The sequence below is a fragment of the Dermochelys coriacea genome, chromosome 1, assembly GCF_009764565.3.
Source record: "Dermochelys coriacea isolate rDerCor1 chromosome 1, rDerCor1.pri.v4, whole genome shotgun sequence".
Lineage (NCBI taxonomy): Eukaryota > Metazoa > Chordata > Testudines > Dermochelyidae > Dermochelys > Dermochelys coriacea.
Genome location: NC_050068.2, coordinates 228,868,971 through 228,890,993, shown reverse-complemented (window position 1 = coordinate 228,890,993; position 22,023 = coordinate 228,868,971). Strand labels below are relative to the sequence as shown.

The window sequence follows — 22,023 nt, the reverse complement described above, 5'->3', positions numbered from 1 at the left end:
GGAGCAGATATGCTGAGCAAGAAGGTGCCATGTGTATTATTTTCTCTCTCTTTTTCTACAAAATGATTCAGGGCATTGCTATAAAGTATTTTCACTAGGGCCACTAATGCTGATATGGTCATAACTTCTCAAGAAACTATCTAAGTCAGGTGCCTTATTGCTAAATTGTTGGAGATAATGAAATTCAAAATCAAGGTAATGGGCCTTGATTCAGCAAAACACTTAAAGCACATGCTTAACTTTAAGCATAAGAGTCCCGTAGAAATCAATAGACTACTCTCATCCTTAAAGTTAAGCATGTGCTTAAGTACTTCCATAAATCAATGCCAGAGTCCAGCATTCCAGGGTATCTTCAGCATTTGAAAGGCAGGAGGAGTTTATTTGATTCCTGATGTAGGTTACTGACTTGAAAGGAAAAGTGTCAGCAAAAAAGAAAAGAAAAGAAAAGAAAAGAAAAGAAAAGAAAAGAAAAGAATCATACTTCTGACTGAACATTGGTTTCTTATTGTTACCAGTAGACTAACTGAAATAGATTAGAGACAAAACGATATTTTGTTGTTTGTCTCCGTCCCCGTCCTCCCCCCACCCGCACTGTGTTAACTGGGCATTCTACAATACTTTCTATGTTCAGTTCCACTGTTTCCCCTGTAGAATCAGTTAGTTTCCCTTCTTGATCCTGCTAGTTCTTTCACAAAAAAAAACAAGGAGGGGGAAAAAACCCTTTAAAAATAATAGAAAGTGATTGTTGGGGGGAAAACCCCACACAAAAATTGGCAGGAGGCGTGTGCCAATATACTACCTGAAACTACTTGTAACACACTTTCTGTATAACACAGGCCATTGAATTTCCCCAAAATAATTCCTAGAGCATATATTTTAGAAAAAGATCTTGATTTAAAAATTTAATCTAATCTTGATTTAAAAATTGCCAGTGATGAAGAATCTACCATGCCCCTTGTTCCAATGGTAAATTACCGTTACTGTTAAACAGTTACTTTTATTTCCAGTCTGAATTTGTCTACTAGCTATTGGACAGGTTTTTTTATCTTTCTTTGCTAGATTGAAGAACCCGCTATCAAATATTTATTCCCCATGCACGTACTTATAGACTGTAATCAAGTCACCACTTAACCTTCTCTTTGTGAAGATAAACATGGTGTCCCTTTAATTTTTTTCAAGTAACATGCCTGAGTCTTTCCTAGATTATTCATGACAGTACAGCAGACAATCCAAAGTATTGTTCTAGTTTATAACATTGTGTCTGTCTTACCGTTGTGTTTTTGGCCAATTGCATATTATTTCTTATACTCTATAATATAAAAAATGTTCCTATAAACAAAAGAACAACTACTGAAGAATCTACATTTTTAATTTAATTTGATTTAACTGAAAACCGACCATCAGTAATTAGAGACACAGTGTAATAGTTTAAAAGTTTAAAATGTATTGAGCTAGAGCTCAGCTGATGTACATCATCACAGTTCTGTTAACTTCCTTGACCAGACACCAGTTTAACTAGTTGACATCTGGTGCAATTGTGATTTATTTTTAAAAAAATAGACGAAGGTTAGAAAGGGATTAGATTAGATGATGTCTATCTGTGCTCATTTTCTGTGATGATATATGCTATGTTTACCAATTGTACAAAAGAGATGTAATGTACTGAAGTTTTCTAAAATAAATAATAATTAATATTTTACATTTCAACCGTCTTTTGACCAATTATATCAAATCACTTTACAAAGATTAGCATCATTGTCCTTCATTTTATAGGTGGGGATACTGAGGTACAAAGAGGTTCAGAGACTGGTCCGAGGTCATACAATGAGTCAATAGCAAGGTCCCACAATGAGTGGTGCCTAGTTCCCAGCTTTGTGCTCTAACAACTGAAATACAGGGTTTATAAGACGAAAACACTGAAAGGACAGGTCACTGGATCATAGCACTCCTAAATACATGGCAAAACAAAATGACAAACTTATGAAGTATGAACAGTTCTCAAAAGTATTTTGAACAAGTAACTCAAAACATATTTTAACTTGAACCAATATATTTTTTTTAAATATCAGGACCTGCAATAGGTATGCTTCTTACACATCTCTCTGCCCTCCCAAAATATACCGTTCACGGATGAAGCAGAGGGGAAGGGGACAGCTGAGTGGGGAAGGCAAGGAAGGGGGACTTTTTGTTTGTTTCGAACTGGGATAACAATTGGATCCGTTTCTCTTCGTAACCCAAATTGGACAGAAAGCTAGCCTGAAGAATCGTCCTGTCATGGAAACCAGGCACCATTAGGGAACTTTCGAAGGGATTAACACGTGAATGCTGTACATAGTTATTGGCTGGGACTCCAACCCTACACACGGCAACCGCCGTGCCAGAAGACTGCGCAATGAGCCAACAAGGCTGGGTAATGAGCGAACTGCACCAAGTTGCCTCGCGGTTTCTTCTTCCCATCCCAGCGCTGCGCTTACACGCAACGGGGGGCTTCCTTTCACATCAGGAGCCACAGAGAGTTTCCTAACTCGGAGCTGACGAACGGCTCTGGGGAAAGAGAGCTTCCCACAGCCCTGCTGAATTGCTCCTCTCCCCGCGCCCCATCTACCTTAGTCCACTCACCAGGTACACTTCCCAGGAGTCCAGATGACACTCGCACCTCCCTCACAGGGCTGTGGTGAGGCTGCCCTGAATCAGGACGGGGAGCTTGCTTCTTGTTAGCAAGGAGTTAGAAGACATTCAAAGGACTCCCCCCCCCCCCATAGATCTCACCTAAGCCTAACGCCAGAGCCACTTTTTGCAAGTGTTGTTTGCTGAACCAAAGAAGAAAACACGCCAGTGGCTGCCAGAAAGCCCAAGCCTGTCCCGGCGCGAGAGCGGCTCCGTGCCACGGGCACTGCCAAGGGAAAACTCGCGCTGGAGGAGGCAGCCCGAGGTGCTGCGGGGAGATGCCTGGCACCCTCCGGGGGGGGGGGGGGGACGGTACCTTTCCGTGAGAGAGACACGCCGCTGCGCAGGAGCTGTCGCCAGCAAACTCGATCGCCTTCCCGGGCTCTCCTCTGCCCTCTTCGACGCCCCCAGGCATTATAATGGGATTAAAATACTTCTGCCCTCGCTGTCTCGTCTCCCCCCGATTTCTTCGCCTCCCCTACTGGTTTCCTCTTCATTCCCCCCTCCTCTAACGCCTGCTTCCCTCTGCCCTCCCCCGCGTCCCTTTGCACGCCCCCACTGACTCTTCCCCTTCTCCACCCAGGGCAGATTTCGGGCGCGGCCACCTCGCCCTGGCTCCCCGGGTCCCGAGCGCCCAGGCCCCGCCTGCAAACTTCCCTTGCGCTAGCGCGGGCTCCCAACGCATCCCTGCAAACCCCAAGGTGCAGCCTCGCCTCCTGCTGCGCCTCCTGGCTCGAGCCATCGCGGTCCCCGGCTCCTCGAACCCTGGCCCCTTCCCAGGTGTCTAACCTGGGCTTTGCGGCGCCCAGCCGGAGCCACGGGAGGGTTTGCGCCGGCTGGAGGACAGGCCTGCCTCTGGGGGGAGTTTTTCCGCCGGGCGGGAGTGTTTAAACCACCCTGCTGAGTTTTAGGGAGCAGCCCGCACAGGGAGGGGCTTTGTGGCGGAGGGCCCGGGGCATACTGCACGGGATTGCTCTGAGGAGTCGGTGCACGGATGGGGATGGGGGGGGGGGGGCTGAGCGAATGGAGTTAGTTTTGGGGGCCCTGCGGGGGTGGGGCAGAGGGGAGAACCGCACGCAGGGACGGGGCACACGGGGCACCGGGCATTGCCCAGCTGGGGCGAGGTTTGGAGCCCAGGGCCCGGCCGTGCTTGGGGGTGGGAGCCCTGCCCGGCTGGGGCGAGCCCTGGCGCGCTGCACCGACACGGGCACTCACCTAAGGAGAGCCGGGCAGAGCCAGCCAGCAGCGCGGGGATCCTCTCGAGCCCGGCGGCGGCTCCCCGAAGCCCGCTGGAAACGGGGGCTCCAGCCTGGCGGCTCACCGAGCGGATCCCATCTCCCCCTCGTCCTGCCTCGGGACCCACCAGCAGGCGGGGAAAGGCGGCTCCGGCGGCCGCGGGCGGGGAGGCAGGAAGGGGGCGGGGGGCGGGGGAGCGCCGCCGAGCCGGGCTGCCTCTCCCCTCGGCCACGGCCTCGCTGCCTGCCCAGGCGCGCCGCAGACTTCACTGGCCCCTCCGGGCAAGTCAGCCGCCGCCAATGGCTCCCGGCGCAGGGGGGGGGGGGGGGGGCCGGGGGAGCCGCCGGTCAGGAGCAGGAGCCTGCAACCGGCCAGGTTTCCCCTGCGCTTCCCCCGGGTTTCTCAAGGCAGCCGTGCTCCCCCCAGGCTGGGGCGGGAGCCACCGGGACCCGCAGCCACGAGCCCAGAAGCCCCAGGTAACTAACTGCTGCCCGGGCACACGAAGGGCCCCTCCACATTTACCGCTCTTACCCCTGACGCTTCCCCCCTCCATGCTCTTCCTCGGGGCAACTGCATCTGCGGCTTTCCAGAAAAGAAATGTCCCTAAGAGCCTGATACTTACTTCAAACACTTCCTACGCGGTGGGGTGAATCCCTTGTGATTCTTCCTCAGAAAGGCTCTGTGTTAAAGGCTGTGTCAGAAAAGCTAATTACGTGGAGGGGGGGGGGGGGAATCAATATGAAACCTGCCAAAACAAAAGGGGGGGGGGCGAAGGGAGAGGAGTTCAGCGTCTATGATGTAAAGTTTTGATCCGGATTGAACAAAGTAATATACTCCGCTTTTAGTCTAATAACTAGTATCCAACTAATGATCAGCTGACAATGCGGAATAATCTTGTCGGGGTAGCTCAGTAGTTTGAGCATTGGCCTGCTAAACCGCAGGTTGTGAGCTCAATCCTTGAGGGGGCCATTTAGGGATCTGGGGCAAAAACTGGGGATTGGTCCTGCTTTGAGCAGGGGGCTGGACTAGCTACCTCCTGAGGTCCCTTCCACCCCTGATATTCTATGAATACAACATCGCTTTGAACGCGTGTCATCTCCCCCCCTTCTATAGTCGCGCTCCTGTTCGTTACGAGGGGTTTTCAGTGCACTCCCAGTTTAAGAGTCTTATTTGATAAATGGTATTTTGGGGGTTGTACACACCCCGGAGCATTTAGTAACCCTGTAAGAAGCAATCCTCTTTTGAGGATGTTTTAAGACTTGCTAAATCTCCAGGATAAGCCTCCTAGAGAAGGCTTTACATTTTTGAACATCGTTACTGATTTAAGGACTTTCATCACATACATTTTTATTTTCAAGATTAAGGTTTTAAGGTTTAACACATCTATTGGCATCAGCAAGGAATTTATTTACTTCAGATTTTTTTTTAAAAAAAAAAATCTCGCTGACAGCTCTAAGGAAAATATTTCTTTATCAAGACAAAGCCACAAATGATCCGGTATAGTTTTAATGAATTGTACACTGAGCTAGATCCTAGCGAGTTGCTCATCAATAAAGCGATTCAGTTAAAAAATATATACTATATGCGAGAGTTGTGCTCTATCTATCTTCATGCATATATCAAGAGAGATACGCCTTAGTTGGAACTAAATTAATCGCTCATGAAGACATGGTTACTATAATAAGCTGTGTTTGTGTATGGTACAATCAAGCCTCAATTAGTGTTGAAACTGAACACAGCAAGTGCAAATACTATTTGCTATGAGGATGTGTCAAAACACTTGAATAGCATCTCCTAGGAACAGTGACGCAAGTAGTAATGTCTGGTACCACTGCTGGCAATCAGTAGCTTTTGCTTAGTAACAATACAATAGTTTGATTCCTGAATCTTACTACAAATTAAAATAGCTAAGGTCTAAAGTACTCTTACTTCAATTCCCAGAGTTTAAATAGGCTCTGGGGCAAAAAAGCATCCTGCAAGAGGTAAAAGTCTGATTTTTAATGATGTGAATCCACAGACACATATACACACAAAGCCACTGAAGATTTCATAATTCCTAATTTAAAGGTGTATTTAAGCAGACCTACATAGGTAATGTCAGTATCTAATCTGAAATAGGATACTCCTATTTTCTCTGAAAGAGAAAAGCAAATGCTTTGTAAAAGCAACATTATCATGGGATGATTCTCTCTCTCTCTCAGGCACAAAAGAATAGGGCAGTATTAATAGGGAAGAAGCCGTGCAGTGACTTATGAGCTGTTTTCTGAATTGCTTATGCTCCCTTCTTCAAGCACTCCCACCCCAATCACACTGTGATCTGAAAAGCATTCAGAAGAGACTGACCTCAGTGCAAGGCAGCCTTAAATCTATCAAAGGTCTCTGCATGTAATTTAAATTCTTAATAATACCTCTATCTCTTCTACCTTTTACTATGTAAACTGTGCTCCTGCAAAACAGGCAGCTCTGTAGACACTGTTGCAAAAGTGATGACTCATGGTAGCCAGATGTATATTATTTATTGTTTGGGAATGGAGCTACATTTAAATTAGGCTGCTTAATAATACACTTTCATATGTTTAAAACTCCTTCAATTCAATTATAATACAGAGGAAATTAAGTACCATTTCTTAATCCCAATTTCTCTCTTTGCAATATCTTACCTAATTCTAGTGTGTGATTAGTTAGTCTCTAAAGTGCCACAAGTACTCCTTTTCTTTTTGTGAATACAGACTAACACGACTGCTACTCTGAAATATGGCTTCTTAGCTATCAACTCCATTATTTGAATATAGCACATTCCAGCTGGTGAGATACACTTCATTTATAACATGCACAGGCATTGGACATGGAAAGGAGCAATTACAAATGTATTTAGCAAGTCAGATAAAAATACAAACAGTGAGTTCTATATTTTAGATCAGCGTCTATTCAGAAATTTAAAAGCTACAGCAGACAGTTTGAATTACTAATTTTTTAGGATTTTAAAAAGAGATCAAGGTGCTGTGTCATCCTGCCCCTATTCTACATAACAGGGTCTTTCATTACATGATCACTTACAAAGAGGCAATACTGTACTCTTGGGGACATGAATTAAAACTGCAGGATGGTGGGTGGGTAAGTGTTAATATTCCATACGCTAATTGTAGCAGATTTCAGATTATACACAAAAATTGGCATATTAATCTATCAATTTAGTATTACATAATGATTCTGTACTTTCACTGATTCCCCAAACTTCTATACCCAAAGGACAAAATACTGACAAAAAAAACTAATAGCTGAAGGGAAAGCAGCAATGAACTATTCCATTCCGTATTTTTGTGAAGAGTGAAGCTCATTTACACACTGAGCATCCTATCATGGTTTCAGGATGCTCTCTCTTTCCATGCCGTGCCCATGCAAATCAGACTGGAGCACCCCCTCGTACTCACCCACCCCACCCAGTTGCCATTCAGAAGAAGGGAGAGACAGAAGGGTAACCATTTGTATTATTCCTTTGTAGGAAAGAGTAGGCTTGGCTATAACATGTAACATTTACAACCTATACAAATTTGTCATATAAATATGATATCATAGGCTCCTTATCACTTAGTGACAAAATAAAATCAATACTAAACCACCCAGGCCAAATATAACTCCCTGGCCTTTCAGACACCTACTCCCCAGATGCCTGGTAGAAAAGATGGGCCCTTGTGTTGTGTGGGTAAAGTTAATCTATCTGGGCTGTGGTGGACCCAGGTGAGGGAAGAGAGTCTGAGAGTCAAGTGGCATGTCACAGGTCTCAATACCATGACAGCTGAAATGGAGCTGCCACAAAGAGCCAACTAAAATCTCTGTTTGGGCTACATTAGGAGTAAAGATACCCTGAATGGCTCCCCATGACAGTCTGTCAAACACCCGGGGAAAACCCAGCCTTTGGAACCACATACTCTGTGTCTCCTCAGCCCCTCCCCCCAGCACAAGAGAGGGCCCCCACTCCTACATGGGGAGAAGTCACAGACCCTCATGGCCTCATCAATACCAAGTAATCTAGCCCGAGAAGAGGTTGGCTCTACAAAATCCAGGCAAACCTGTGTGGCCATAGACCCTAGCCAGATCACACAGCTGTGACAGGCTCTGTGTCAGAGATGTAGCAAGAGCCAAAATTTGGCCCTACATGTGAAATGCTTAACAACAAAAATATAATTAAAATGTGATGCAGAAGATATTGCATGTGTAAGGAATGGGAGAAAGACTTTAATGTGAGGCAAGAAAAGGTGAGCAAATACAGTGAAGGTCCAATACACTGAAAAATTCAATAGAGTATCATCTGTATGTCCAGTCTAAATTAAAATGTACGTAATTAGACAATGAGGTCACTAAAAATTTACCCTGTAATTTCAGTTAGCTAAGGTATTCTTCACTTTCTGTCCTAAACTGTTGTGAGGAGTCCTTCTGTATTGTTAAACAGTTGCTACAGTTCACTTCAGAGGTGGCTGTACTTCAGTGATAGGTCAAATCATTACAGATGATGTATCTTGTAAAATGTACAAGGGTTTCAGACCCTTATGAATGAAGAGAGCTAGATACAGGTAAAATTACTGTATTTTACTGGGAAATAATAAACTGGAATGGGGAGGATACCTAATTGGAACTGTTTTCTTGTGGTTAGACCGTGAATCTAGAAATTAGTTCTTTTTCCAGATCTTCCCTCCACATGACATTGGGAAATTTGCTTAACTTGTATGTTTCAGTTCACCCATCTGTAATATGGGTGTAATAATAGTTCTCCCAGATGTGCTGTGAGACATATTATTTGAAAGGCATTTTGAGATCTCCACATGCAAGGTACTATAGAAATGCAAAGTATTTTAATTACATTATTGTATCTTGTATATTACAGGCCAGATCCTGGCTCACACTACATTCCCATTGTGCTGCTCTAGGGGTGCAAAGTGAACAGAAAGTTGCCGTAATGAGGCATCAAGGGTTTCCCTAGAATAGGGATTCCTGACTGCTGTATATGTCTTCCTCAGGGAGGGGGTAGAGGGTACGTCAGGGGTTCATCTAGAAGTGGGAAGGGCCATGGGTGGATGAAGTGCACTCTGGTGATTCCCAGCTGGTGCAATGACCCCTAGCAGGTCATTACAAGCCAGTGGAACTGAAAGAATCCCTGCTTGGTGCTGACCCTTACAACCGGGCTTGAACTCCCCTATCCCATTCAGAGCTCTACCACAGCTGAGGATCTAGCACAATATTCTCAGGGGGAGAATATGGTCTTTTCTTAGTAAGTAAAGGTTTTATTTTGATGGATGCTCTAAATGAGATTTTCCTTAATCTACTGTGCAATTCATTCAAATAATCTCTTTGAAGGCATATCACATTAATCCCCGCTACTGTGTGCGAGGGGGAAGGGGAGATGGGGGAGAGAGAGCGAGAGAGAGAGAGAGAAAACCGAAAAACCAAAAAACCAAGAGTGTCAAATACATTGAGCCATGGAAAAGGCTAAGAGGTTGGATCTACTAACTCTTTCTGCAATAATAAATATTTATGTTGTTTAATTCTTAATATTTCATTGGAAATTCCCTGCAGTTGATTTAAATGAGAAACATGCAGCATAACAAACTGGAGTACTGTGTCAGCTAAGGGATTTCTCTGATGTATGGTAATAAACTGCAAAAGCTAGGTCGAGGGATTTTTAAATGTCGGCTGAACCCATAGATTGAAGCATATTCTGTAGTCACTTGTGTTTTCCTTTATATTCAGTCTCCATGGAATCTGTCAGCCCAGAGCAGATACACAAAATATATTATAAAATCATGTAAATAGTTTTTTTCCATAATATTCTAGGGTTTTCTTCTCCCATCCTTGTGCTAAGGATCTGCATGCAATAACTAACTCCCACTACTATTAGTGAGAGTACTTGTATAAATCCCCTGTACCTTAATGAGAGTTTACACCCAGAGCAATGTGCCATCCTCTTGATTAATGTTTTTACTGGTGAACTGGAGGAGACCTTTGGGAACTTGCTAAAGTTCTACACCAGATAGAAAGGGAAATCACGGATGGGAATTAATGAGAGGAAAGTGGTTTAATTGTAGGTATGGAAAGAAAACCCAATGAGGAGGTAACTGGGGGTGACAGCTTAGTTGTTTAAGCATGTTTGAAGTACGTGGTCTTTCTGGATCCATAGGTTCAAAGTCAACCACTTCTTTTCTTTGGGCTAGGCAGTTCTGTACGTTTTGCTATATGAGTGTGTTATGGATGAGATCTTTATAAATTGAGATCCCTGTCTGTTCAACTTGGACATAGTAAGATCTCATGGTGCCCTTTGCTAGAAGAGTGGTTGCATTTCGTTGATGCTTAAATAGGGGAGGGTTCCTTTGGGATGAAAGGTATTAAAATAATATGAGATTTAATAATTAATATTATTTAAATTTCTCCCTCTTCACCATGAAAATAGAGAGCCAATCTGCATGCTGTTTTATTGAGAAGATCTAGATCTGAATGCTGCATGCTGTTTCCTTCATGGAGTAAGATCTCCACATTATCCTTGAATTAACAATGAATGTAATATTGACTATATAATGTAAGATTGTCTAACACAGCAAGGGCTGACCATATCCAATATTTCTCCAATAAAGACCATCCCCACCTCACTGTGGTACTGGGGTTTTCCCAGAGGAAATCTCTGGCTAACCGGGCTCTGAGAACCACATGCTGCTGCCACCTTTACTGCCACATATTTGAATGCAATGGGCATCCGCAACCATATTGTGGAAGTTGGAAAAGTTCTTTATAAGCAAAATATTCATATTGCTGCTATACACCAAAGTTTTCTGACAAAGTTTATCTATTACAGGTATTGATTTCTTGAGAAAGGAATGCAGGGGAAGAGCTGGTAGTGGTCTGATGTTTATTGTCAGGGCGACACTCAGATATGAAAAAGATAAGGAAATGTAAAAGACAAACAAGCATACTGAATTAGACTGTATCACTGTCAAGTTCAGGGGTGAGTTAAGAGCTGTCAATGTCTATCATCCTGATGAGAGCCCAACTCATAAAGAGAATCTTGTGATAGCATTAGGAAACTGCAGCCAAATCTATGGAGATTTTAATGCTTAAAGTTAAGTTTGATGGAACAGAACAATCAATGTGAATGAAACATTGCTAGGGACCGGCCCTGACAATGATTTAGTTGTCCTGAATGCTGGCACTATGATTTATACATGAAGATCATATAGCACACAGTTGACATTAGATGCAACTTTGGTGAGCAAGTAGCATGTCCATGAGCTGCACATGGAATGTACTGGAGGTGTTGGAAATGATCTTTGACCTGTACTTACCTGCTGAATAGGAAGATAATGAGCTCTCAGCTGATAAACAGGAGGTGGAACTTTCATAAGGTTGACTGGTTCTATTGCACAGACACATTTGAGAATATTTCTCAAATATCTATGAAACATAACATAGACGACTATCTCAAGGTTTTTGAATGTGCTGTGCAGAAATCGGAAAATAATAATAAAAAAAAAGCATCCCAAAGGCAGGAGGAAGAAATGGGTTGCACTTTGGAAGGATACTGGCATAAAAAGTCTTACTAAGAAACGGAATCAAGTTTGATTGGAGGCTGAACAGAACTCTGGAGATGAACAGGCCAGCCAACAACACAACATTCTCAAAGGAGGTCACTGTGGAAGATAACAATGTAGATGAAGTTATTGGGAAGAGAATTATGAAAGGCTAGATCCTCAGAGAGGAAAAGATTTATGGATAATACTAAAGTGAATTGAAAATAAACTAAGACTTACATTTTTAATGAAATATATCAATCTCCTGAAAAGTGGACATGTAGAGGCATTAGATGACAAAAAATCTGTGAATATTCTGATTGAACTTTATGCCAAGACTAGCAGGCTCACGTATAATGATGAGGATAAAGCCGTTGCAAAATGCAAAGGATGGAGTATTAAGGAGGAAAGACAAAGAGAATTTAAAAATCTGCACACAGATCTAAATGAGTACTTTGGCTTTATGCAGTGTTTTTGTAGTCATGTTGGTTCCAGGATATCAGAGAGACAAAGAAATACTGAAATATGTGTTAACTACTTATGCTAAACAACCTGTTCCACCGTGTATTTAGCTATTACCCTCTCAGTAAGTTTCCCAGACCTGAAAAAGACCTCTGTGTAAGCTTGAAAGATTGTCTCTTTCACTAACAGAAGTTGGCCCAATAAAAGATATCACCTCATCCACTGTGTCTCCCTACTTTGGGTCTGGAAAGATCTTTGTCATACATGAATTAGAAGATGCAATAGAGAAGCTCAAACCAAGCAGATCCCCTAGGCTGAACCTCATCTCTGGCTGTATGATAAAGCACTTTGGGAAGAAGGCTAAAGCCAGATTACTGGACATCATAAACAAATTGTGGATAAAAGGGAAGGTACTTAATAGGTGGAAGTTAGAAGTTATTGTTCCTCTTCTTAAGACTGGCAAAAACCTCTCTTCTCTGGGTAGCTATCAGCCTGCCAGTTACCTTTGCACAAAAATGCTAAGAATGGTACAAGCAAGGCGTCTACAGTAGCTTTTAAAAGAAGTGAAAATAGAACCTACCCAAAATGGCACACAAGTCCTCGCACTCTATTATGGACCTGTTGGTGTCCTTCTGTCAGCCCATTCTCCACAGATTCCAACAAAAGCTACCACAGTCATCAGTAAGAATCTTTTTTGGATCAAAGTGTGGCATTTGATTGAGGTTGGCATGATAAGCTCTTAGTGAAACTCAGTGAGGTGGGAATCTGTGTAAAATGTATCTTTAGATAAAAGACTCCATATGGTACAGGACAATAACACTAAGACTAAATGGTACTTTTTCCAAATACAATGCCACTTAGAGTGTGAGTTCCTGGGGCTTCAATTTTAAGTTCTCTTATTTTCCTGCTGTACTTTTCTGGACTGTCAGGTGGCTTTAAATCATCAGTATACATGTATGCAAATGATATTGCACTTCACACCACAGGTTCTGAAATAGCTTCATTGGTGAATGGATTGAATGAATATTTGGAAATTGTAACTACATGGGCAAATGAACAAATTCCAGCTGAATCCAGCAAAAATAAAGTCCATCTATTTTACCATAAAGGCATTTCAACGACAGTTTGAAATTGACATTGGATTGAGAAGTTATTGCTGTTGAGAGGAACTCAGTTTATTCTGGAATGACATTGGGAACAGAACTAAGATTTGGACCATAAGTCTGAAAGTTGGCAGCCAACATAAAGAAGAAATTGAATCTTCTATGATGTTTTGCCAGTACCAAAGGGGGTTCACATGTTAGGACACTGAAAACAACATACCGCTGGATAGCTTGTCCAATATTTGAATATGCTTTACCTGTCCAGTCACATACTCTTCTTCCTTGCCACTTCCCAGGGTTGGCGCCTTTTATAACCTTCTTCCAAAACTAAAGACTGTACACCTGGCTATTATGTAAATTGGTCTCTCTAATCTCCATTGATATCCAGTCCATATACTGAGTCTTTGGCCTCCTCCTAGGTTGTTTTCCATCCATGATCATTGCAAGGGCCATCCTACCAATATAACTCTTGGGCAGGGCCAGATTAACCTTTTGTGGGCCCTGGTGCCAAACGCATTTGTGGGCCCCCATGTAGTCATTGTGGGCTCCGAGTGTGCGCCCGATGTGACAGTGCCATTGGTACCATAATATACCCAGTACTGAATCTCAGAAACCTTTTTCATTTTGATCACACAAGTCTGGATGACTATATGCATTGACATACACAGTTCCCTCAGCCCCCAGTTTTTCTCATTGAGCTGTACACCCATGTGGGTTTACCAGTGTCCACAGTGAGCAGAACTTTCATAGTGATCAGTGGAAACTCTCCAGAGATTTATCTCCTTCCTCATTCAGACCTTCTATAGCCATGTCTCCAGTACCACCCTATGTCACCAGTCACTGTATGTGGTTGTGGTCTCAGCTCCACAGCCAGCAGATACCTGATCAATTGTGACAAATGCCTTCCTCATCCTGCCATTTGAGCAAGCCACTTGCAAACACCATTTCCCCAAAATGAGGACTTAGCCCTTGGGAACCTGAAGTCACCGGCCTTTCTCCCTCTGCTCCCATCTACATGCTAGTCTATTACCTGGTCATCACCACCTCTCCCTATGCCTGTTTACCTTCTACTGTAGACACTATTCTGCCTTGCAAGCCTGACCTGCTTCCTCTTTCCCTGCTTCCATTGACATTCCTTTCCTATGGGTGACCTCTGTTCCTTGAGGTTAACTCCAGTTTCTTTATCTGCTCTTAGCTTAATGGCCCCCAGTAGTCACAGAGCCACCTGTAGCTTCTCTGGCTACAGCCATGGGGCCAATTGCCAGAGGCCAGCCTTAGATAGCTGTAGCTACTAGTCTAAAGAGGGGTGGCAATTCCCAAGGCATGGTTGAACCTTGCAATGGCGGCACTAGGGACTCTAAATCCTCAGGGCTGGCTCTAGGCAGCTGCAGACTCTGCAGTTAGGCACCTCCCTCCTCTAGGCCATGGCTTTGTACCTGAGATGCCCATCACCTGCAGCAGAAGCCACCAATTCCCACGCACCCCTCAGCTAGCACATAGGTGAGCAGAAAGTGCAGCCTGAATGATTTTGGAGGCTGGAGTTCCAGGGGGCTCCCATCCCTGCAACAAGCTCACACGTCCCCCCTCTGCTTTGGACCAGGACCCTATGAAGACAGAGTTACCCTGTGTATAGCCAGTTCTGTCCAAAGCCTGTTGAAGTGAATGGGATTCTTTTCATTGTCTTTAATGGGCTGTATATAGAAGCAAAGGACCCCATTCTAGACTCTCGGAGCAAAGTGCATTCTATGCTGCACTGGTTTACTATTGTAACAGGAAGGTCTCACATTACCTAGTGAATAAGCAACTCCTCTTACAGCACCTAACTTTTTCTGAGAGGTTTCCCACACAGTTACTAAATGTAAACCTGCTTAGCTTACAAGGGCTGAAAATATTAGGTAGTATGGTTACAAAATTAAGGCACTTTTGAATTCAGTAGGAATTTTGGATGTGCACAGAACACAGACAGGACTGGTTCCCGCGGTTACAAAACTGCAGTAAAGTGGAACAATTTTCAGCTTGTGAGATTGGAGGATATCTGGATCCATATTATAAGACTATCCCACATAAATGAGGAAAAGTTGAGGTGTCTGTTATTCTTTTGTTCCACTCTTCGTTTGTGTGGGGAATTTGCAAATGCAATACTACTGTCTTCTTTTTAAACAAACAAAACTAAAAAAAAATGGTAATGGCTGTTGAAAATAGCAATTCCAGCCCTAGTTAGCACTGGGAAGATGCCAGCATTTGTTGCTTAATTTTATCCTATGTTTTCTACAACAAATTACAGTGGATCAGTATATTTGATTTGGGAGAAATGAAGTAATAGCAGCCTAAATTGAGCTTGAGCACTCCTGAATTTTGAGGGTGTTCAGCTCTGGAAGGCAGGTGCTAGATTTCTTTTAGATAAATCTGGAAAGGAAAAGCCAATTTCTGCTTCTTTGGCTCAGAAGTGGAAATCCTCTTGTACTGTATCTAAAGCTGCCCAGGTTCTCTAGTACAGCCTCCCCTTCCTTACTTTTCATTTTAACTTCTGGTGGGATCCACATACCTCCCATGCTAGGCTTCAGACAGAGAGGTGCACTGTCCATTTAGTCCACTCAATTCCTTCTTTGGGGGCTGCCAGGCTACCAGCATCCCTAATCCAGTCTGGGGAAGTCTTCTGAGGGTGATATTTGGGCCAAAGCCTTCTTCTACTCCTTGGGCATACTTGTTCCCCATTCACAGTGCCACCCCCTTCTAGCAGCCAGCTCTCCATTCACAGCAAGCTGCAGTGCATGGGGTCTCACCGCTTCCCCACTCTCTCCCCCTCCCTTTCCCGTTGATAGCTGCCAAGGGAATGGTGGGAAATGCATAGTTCCTTCCCTGCTCCAGGGCTGGCGCTATAGGCAGGGAGCTGGCCAAGGAATTACAGCTCCCAGGGCCCTGTGGGTTGTCAGTTCCCATGCTGGATTCCTGCTGCTCCGAGGCTTGCTCTCAGAGCCTCCACTTCTGCAGTGCTGCAAGAGAGGAGGACTGTTATGGGCCCCCCTTCTGAGCTTGGGCCCAGTGCTATGGAGCCATTGGCGCCATGGTACATCCGGTACTGCTCTTGGGTCTCTGCTAGCCTAGCTTCCCTCAACTTTTTTTCAATTGGGTAACCTTTCTTAGGTCCCTCGCAACCTCACTTTGTTTCCTATCATGGATTGTCGAACCATTTGATCATCTCAACATCTTCATTTCCATAGTGGAGAACATACTGTTTTCTTTTCTTGTGGTTGACCAAGTCTCTTTTCCATACATTAGGATGGATTACAGTTTTAGACTCTCTGCCTTTTAACTTTATTGGCATCTTTTTATCACAGAGAATTGGGGTCAGCTCCTGCCATGTGCACCAAGGAGCTTTTGGACGATGCTAGGCATCACTCAGCAGGGCACCATTGTCAGCAACCATTGATCCTAGATATTTAAATTCTTTCACTCATATAAGCTTTCTGCCTGTAATATCCTTTATGGTGAGTCCTCCCCTCCCTCAGTTATCTAAACTTTAATCTTACCAACATTCACTTTAACTCCTCCACTGTTCAAAGCTGATTTGCAGAGTCTCACAATCTTCTGCACATATCACAAAGTCATCATTAAACAGCAAACTCCAAGGTGGCTCCTTTTATATAACCTCAATCATCACATCCATGACAATCACAAACCAAAAAGGGCTCAGTGCTGACCCTTGATGCAGACCAACATTTATTGGAAATTCTCTGCTGTAGCCCCAACTGGTTTTAATTATGGTAGTGTTTCTATCACACATATCCTAGATAAAACAGACATAATCACACCTCTTTGTCACAAACCCCACCAAACTAAATCTCTTGGTACATGATTGTAAGCCTTTTCCAAGTCCATAAAGACCATACTGAGTTGCCATCCCTTTTCTCCATGAGGATTCCTAGGACAAATATGGCATCAGTTGTGCTCGTTCCCAGCATAAATCCATACTGACCTGTCCAAATTTCAAATGTTCCACACAGATGCTTTTCAAGAATCTTCTCCCATATTTTCAAAGCATGTGAAGTCAACTTAATTGAGCAATAATTAGCACATGGTGTAATATTTCCTTTAGGTTTAAAAATGGGCACTACAAAGCTTTTACTCCATTCATCCTGCATTCTGTCTTTCTTAATAATATCATTGAACAGTACTCAAATGCTTAGAGTACCCTCCCTTCTCAATTTACTTCAGCACATCCATTGGGATTTCATCAGGCCCAGGTGCTTTCTTCCTCTTCATTTTCCTAAGTGCCTCTGCAACTCTTCCTCCTGTATGAAATCTATCACACCCCAGTTCAGCTTCCATGTTATTAGTTCCTCCTTTGGGTTCTCTGCATTCATCATGCCTTCAAAAAGATCACTCCAGACTGTTGGTTTATTTACCATTCATTTGCATTATACCGTGTTCATTTCTAATATAAGCAAACTTGTTCATACCCCTTGACTTAGTGAGTCTGCAGATGGTCTTTTCTCCCTCATATTCGCCTAGTTGGTTATATAGCTCACAACAGGCAATGTTTCTGGCAATGTTAACTATAGTTTGTACCAGTTATCCTCCACTCATCCCTGTGTGTAGTCAGGAAGTCTATGAATTACATGGTGTTTAAAAATCTTTCCATTCACATCTTTCCATTTCCATCACGTAGATGTTTCCAGTGCCCAGGGGTTCAGATGTCTGAAGTCTCTGCATTTCTGAAGTCCATAAGAAATAGTCTGGGTTGGCTCACAATGCACTTGCCATGCATTACCTACAACTGATTATTTGTAACCTATTGCTTCATATTATTAACAAGAAATCAATTTTGGACTTGTGTTCTTCACTGGCATAACTTATGAGGTGGCTTTCCCTCTTCTGAAAGTGTGTGTTTGCAAGCACTACATTCAGTGCCAAACAGGTCTGTAGGATCGTATTCCATCAGAGTTTCTGATTCCAATACTGTGCCTTCCATGGACTGTTTTATAGTCAGTCTTTGCAATTCCAATGTGTGCATTTAAATCTTCTCTGATAATTATTTTCTTATTAACATAAGAATGGTCAGACCAATGGTCCATCTAGTCTAGTATCCTGTCTTCTGACAGTGGCCAGTGCCAGATGCTTCAGAGGGAATGAACAGAATAGAACAAGTATTGAGTGATCATATCCCATTAAGCAGTATGTTTCCAATAAGGCACAGCAATTAACTGAAAAATTCCTCTTTTACCTTTCAACCCACTCCTTACTGTGTCTGGTCACATAGTGCTCCTAGTAATCTTGCTAGGATCATCATTGTGCAGTCATCTGCAGTTCACCTGATAACTGGAGATATAAGATCCACTCCAATAGCAATTTGTGAACACAAGTCTGATGTTCAATCTCTTGAGAATCATAGAAAAGAACAGCTAATTCATTGTGGAAATTGTCTTTGTTCCCTACATGAATGTCATCACTGCTCAGTAATTGGAAAACAAAATTAAGGCTGAAATGATCATCTTGTGTTGGAAGGTGTGTAAAGGCTACTAAAGAAACTCAAGAACTTGATGATGTTAGGAGGTAGTGTGTCTCAAGAAGTTTGTATGTCCAGTAGTTCATCCACATTAACCTATTTGTGTTAGTGTCTCCCCTTTTTGCAATTTTGCTCAAAGTAATGCATAGACTTGGCCACAGTAAGGAAATTTGTGGAAAAAAAATCCAACACAATAGTATTAGTCACAAGACAAATATATTCTTGTGTACACTGATGATGCATCAGACAAATCCTTCAAGAATGGTGATTGTGGTGTAGTATCTCCGTTAGGCCACTGGATGACGACAAGAAAGGGCACTAGTTCAGGAGATATCAACTCAAACTTTATGGCCAAACTGAAAGCTATTCTCAATACACTGCAAAAAATAAACAGAGCAGGAACAGAAGCAGACTCACAGGTGGCGATCCTCAATTCCTTTTGAAAAAAACAGAACACTATCAACAATTCATAAGGAGGCGCAAAGGATTGGAAAAAGAGGCAATAAATTGACTTTTCAATGGATTCCATCAAATTATGTATACAGGACTGAGGTAGCTGATGACCTGGCCAAAATTGGAAGATTGGAACTCAGGTTGGCATAACAACAGTTGAAGATACTGATGCCTTATCAGGGGAAATATTAGCTGAATAGTCAATAGATGACAGATCCTCTGATTGACGTTAAAGCATCTTGAAAAAAATATCCACTATTATGAGATTGCACATGGGGCACACTGCAGGAATGAAAATCAACAGAGACGGGACCAAGCTATATTCACTTTGCGAGATGTATTGGGTTTTAACACCTGCCTATGCTTTTGAATGTAATATTGTAAGGAAAGTGAAGCTTTTCAGATTGGATGCCTTGGATCAAGCTCTTATAAAGAACCCTATGTAAGTTTCCACATTCCTTCTTTAATTTCATGACCTGATATGATTATCTCAGGACAAGACAACAACCACACACCCCATTGTCCATTCTAAGAACACATCAGATTTTTCTGAAAAGTGGATCAGATGAAGAGATATCAGAATTGGAAATGGGGAAGGAGACAGAAGTAGTATTGACCAGAATCAGTAGGTATGCAGGCTTTAGGGTTGGCGCAGAATAGAAGAAAGAAAGAAAGAAAGAAAGAAAGAAAGAAAGAAAGAAAGAAAGAAAGAAAGAAAGAAAGGTTTCAGAACCTCGGAAAGAGTAGTGCGAGAAGGAAAAAAGGGAATTTGCAGAGGTATAGGGAAAATAAAGGAGTGAGGAAGAAAAAATTATGTCTGGGGTGCTGCGCAGGAAAAATGTCAGGACCAAAATTGCAAGAGGAGAGGAGAAATTTAAAGCTGGGGACTGAAGGAATCTGCACAAGGAATGGAAAGATTTAGGGATTTACTGGAAACAGAATCACAGAGGGAGACTGAACAATTTGGGAGAAAGGGCTGTCCTTTAAAAAAAAAAAACTACACGTTCATACAGCATGTAGCACAGTGAGGTCCTGATCACTGCTTCGTGTCCCCAGGTGCCACTCGACCACAAATAAAGAATAAATCACAGAAACAGAAAAATGTCGGGGATGGATTTTCAGGGGGAGAGAGTGAAATTGAGACTGGAATTGGCCAGGGAGAGAGGTAATAGCAGATTCAGGGAGATATTTGGACTCGAGCTGGGGGAACAATTTATTCAATATAACCTTTTTTTCTACTGGTGAATTAGCCATAATGAGATTTGGATTATTCAAAATTATTAAAGGTTTATTAATAAAGGGTTTATTTATTACTCACTGGCCACTAATGGTGATTATTGATATCACTACTTGCTATTTATGCAGCCTGGAGATTTCTGATAAACTGCTCATGGTGACCATTACTAGGAGTATGTGTTATTCATGCAGTAATTTTGGCCACTCAAGTCACATGATCATGTTTTTGTCCCTGATGCCACAGACCTTTCAAGATGGCCATGCAAACACGTACTCAGTGCTCATGCAAACACAAATTCATGACACTCTCTTGATGTAAATGTAAATAAATAGGAGTCACAAATACTGTCAGAACCAATTCATATTTTAAAGACAAATGATCACAAATACTCCCCACTCCTCCATCCAAAATACTTGTCCAACTTTAGTAAGGACCAGAATCGAGTAGGGAAGACATTGCAGAGCATTAAACAAGATCATATACTATCCTTTCAATTTCTCATCCCCAGTTTTAAACAAATCCAATTTTGCAGCCTCTTTACAAAGATATTTTCGGACTACTACTGTAGATATTCACAAGAATAATGTTTAATCAGTTATTGTTACTGCTTTAATTATAATAGCATTATTCTCCTAAATAAGTTGTGTATATCAGGCACTATCTATCTCTCTTTCATAAGATTTCCACCTCCTGTTTATTTGCAATACTTTTAAGAATCTCATAAACACAATTTCTACTGATTCTGTCCTCCTCTGCTAAGGAAACATTTTGCTGTATTTCTACTGCATCCAAAGCCAGCATGACCTCCTTCAGCATTTATTTGCCTGTTCACCAGCCCAGTCAGAGAAGCGAGCAGGAACATGCACTGCTCTGGGAATAATTTTTATGTGTTAACTTCGGTGGCAGAACAGTAGGAGATTTCCAACATTATTTCATGGTCATTTTGTGTTGCTGAAACTTGCCCAGAGGATGAGCAGATTTGGTGGAGCTGCTGTAGCCTATCATAATTTGTGTCAGCAAATGGGGATTGAGGAAGATTTTTAATGAGTACATTCAAATAGTGAGCTAGATGTGCTATATGGGTACCAACACTCTTTACAGTGTTGCCTCAGTTATCAGAAACCATATCCAGCTGTTATAGTCCTTGGAGCATGTGCATTTACTTACAGCCTTATTTAGGCAAAAGTCCCACTAAAGTCAATGGGAATTTGCCTGAGTTCAAACTTTATGATCAAGCCCTTAGATGTGGAGACAGATCCTGTTGAAAACCCTTGCTCATGTGCGTATCCCATTGAAATTAATGAAGTGGATTGTTCAAGGTCACACAGGAAGTCCGGGGCAGAGCCAGGACATTAACTCAAACCACAGAGTCATAGTCCAATGCCGTAACTAAAGACCATTCCCTTCCACCTCCTTGTTACAACGTTCAGAAATTCTTAGAAAACACCACTATGCTGAGAGGTAGTGAGAAAATGATATCCATTGGAAAAATAACCCCCAGGGAATCTGTTGTGCAGGAATTTGTCCATACACTACTACTGAGATGTAAAGCTCTGCTTTTGGACAATAATGCTTACCTGTCTCATTATGAGGTATTATTAAAGGGAGACACTCAGATTAAAAATAAATAAAATAAAATAAATGATTTAGATTGTCAAGAGTGCAGAATCTCTGCTTACTGCACCTCAGAGTGGTGAGAAATAAAGGTGGTGTTGCATTACCTTTTCACCTCCCCTGATACATAGTTTAGAGCAGCCTAGGGACTGCTCTAAACTATATGCAGCTGCCTAGTTCTAACAATGTCCC

General features: G+C 42.6%; 1 protein-coding gene and 1 long non-coding RNA gene across 9 annotated transcripts in view; one reads left to right on the top strand and one right to left on the bottom strand.

Annotated features, from left to right (window-relative positions):
* SHISAL1 (shisa like 1) overlaps positions 1–22,023 on the bottom strand; it is a 274,691-nt gene that overhangs the window by 112,032 nt on the left and 140,636 nt on the right. For 2 of the 8 annotated variants that reach the window (XM_043515557.1, XM_038387398.2), the window contains exon 1: positions 3,883–4,058. The exons of 1 other annotated variant lie outside the window; for it this stretch is intronic. The gene's annotated coding sequence lies outside the window, so the exon portion shown is untranslated. Of the gene's footprint in view, positions 1–2,665; positions 2,913–2,983; positions 3,122–3,882; positions 4,059–4,525; positions 4,623–22,023 lie in introns of those variants that run through there. 5 more of the 8 variants (XM_043515571.1, XM_043515572.1, XM_043515582.1 and 2 more) reach the window with 4 other exon arrangements.
* Positions 4,052–22,023, top strand: part of LOC119849954 — a 127,333-nt gene continuing 109,361 nt past the window's right edge. Inside the window, exon 1 of the long non-coding RNA XR_005290655.2 lies at positions 4,052–4,379. This is a non-coding gene — a long non-coding RNA (uncharacterized LOC119849954). The remainder of the gene's footprint in view (positions 4,380–22,023) is intronic.